The sequence below is a fragment of the Mustela nigripes genome, chromosome 15, assembly GCF_022355385.1.
Source record: "Mustela nigripes isolate SB6536 chromosome 15, MUSNIG.SB6536, whole genome shotgun sequence".
In the NCBI taxonomy this organism is placed as follows: Eukaryota; Metazoa; Chordata; class Mammalia; order Carnivora; family Mustelidae; genus Mustela; species Mustela nigripes.
In genome coordinates this window covers 48731507-48733571 of record NC_081571.1, presented here as the reverse complement: position 1 = coordinate 48733571, position 2065 = coordinate 48731507, and the positions used below count along the sequence as shown (strand labels likewise).

The window sequence follows — 2065 nt, the reverse complement described above, 5'->3', positions numbered from 1 at the left end:
TTTGGCGATGCAAAGAGTCAGCTTCTCTAGCCGCCGCATTGTTCAAGAGTCAACTGTATTAATACTAATTGAGAAAGCAAAATAAAAGCTATTGAACAATTTTCATATTGTTTTAATTTAGAGAACAGTCTGTATTTCAGTATGAAACTCTGAAATTATTGGAATGTAGTTCAGGTTACCACTTTTACTTTCAGAAGCTAATTCCAATGTAGGATATTAATCTAAATTGTTCTTGCCAAATAGGTTTCCCAAAGGTACAATTTTCCTGGGACTGAACAAATTAAATCAAATCTCTGCATGACTATTTGGGGAAGCCCTTTCAGAGAAACAGTGTAATGTTGACGGGGGAGGAGGGGGATGATTTCAGCTTGGAGGAAATGAAATGGTCACTTTCTTTCAACAGTTCAAAAAACTAATTTACTACCCCCATAGCATGTGCTATGATACCCAATCCGTGTGTAGTAGAGTCTGCACTCACATCACACATGCATTTGATGAAGGACAGCATTAAACCTCCAGGGGTCCAAAGCATGAAGTGAAAGAAACTTGCCCAGGCATTTGTAGCTTCCAGTGTAGTAGAGTGGTATGGCAGAATTCATGGTCCCAGATCCTGAGGGTGCTGATGGCTGAAGGCACTCTCCTCAACTGTATTGGATTCTTGCATTCCATGTTGGATTACCTTTTTGAATTCCAGCACCCCATGACAGACCACTGGTTCACGGGAGTTATCTTCTTTATTCAATTTAGGCTCCAATAAACTGCCTTCCTACTGTGGTGTCCTTTTCACCCTCCCAGAGATCCAGTACCCTGTACCTGGCCATACTGCCTCCACCCCAGCTCGGACAGTCTAATCCTGTGCAGGCTTTGAGTCAATGCCAGGTGTCTTTCCTTTACAGTAGCCCTTCTTACTAAACTACAAAGGGCTGCCTCATCATGCCTGTGTATTTAATACTCAGCATTTGACACAGCACTCTGCACTCATCCACAAACCCCCCACATAGGCATTCTCACATGGGTTGTTTCAGTACCCTTCTTCAGGTGACCCACATCCCTTCTGCACCTACACACACACACACACACACACACACACACACACACACACAATCCTACAGACACCATCTTCTGCCCCACCTAATGGCTTTGGTCAGATTTGTTCAGGAAGGGAAAGACAAGGGGTTGAAAGGAAGAAATGAAAAAGTAAGGAAAATGGATAAAGAAATGAGGAAGAGGACTGGATCTTAAATTATATTCTAAAAGTGCTTTTGTTCATGACTTTTCAATTAGCAATAATCACGCCTCGAATAAACCTCATTGGCTTCGATACTGCCACTGCACAAAGCTGTTCATGACTTTTCTATGTTAGATTTTTTTTTTTCTTTTTGCTGTTCAACATGGTTTAAAATAAAGATCAAGTTTCAGGTTTCATGGTTTAAGATAAAGATCAAGTTTCAGGTTTCTTGTTTTTTGTTTGTTTGTTTGTTTTAATGTATCTATCCTATTGTTCTAGCATCATTTATTAAAAAGTCCACACTTGACTCTTCATTTTGAAGAGCCCTTCTGTTCTGAAAGAAATTAACTTTCTGGAAAGACAAGGGTCTATTTCTGTGTTCTCTATGCTATTTCTCTTCATTACTCTACTTTTATTACAATTCTTCATATTTAGTAGAATAATCCCTCACAGTCTGTTCTTATTAAATATCTTAGTTATTTGTGGTTCTTTGCATTTCCATATGTATTTTATAATTATTTCTTAAGGTACCCTCTAATATCTACCTACAGAAGTTGAATTCTGTCAGATTTTCTTCTGAAAAATAACATTAAAAAAATTTTTTTAAAGAACTAGTCTCTGGCTTTAGAAATCTAAGTTGACACTCATTCTCTTTCATCATTTAAATATATAATTGCTTCCCCCTTTGTCTCTGTTGAGAATAAGGATAAGGAAGGTTATCCTTATTAGAATATACTTCAGTGAAATTATCCCCCTCCTCAGAGGTTAAAGCAAGTTTCTCACTCATAATACACACACATCACTTGACTCCATATTATTTTCAATAGCCCACTGGCC

The 2065-nt window shown here is 38.2% G+C and overlaps 1 pseudogene; it reads right to left on the bottom strand.

Annotated features, from left to right (window-relative positions):
* Positions 1-1221: 1221 nt before the first annotated feature.
* On the bottom strand, positions 1222-1341 carry LOC132003088 (U4 spliceosomal RNA; annotated as a pseudogene).
* Positions 1342-2065: the final 724 nt, after the last annotated feature.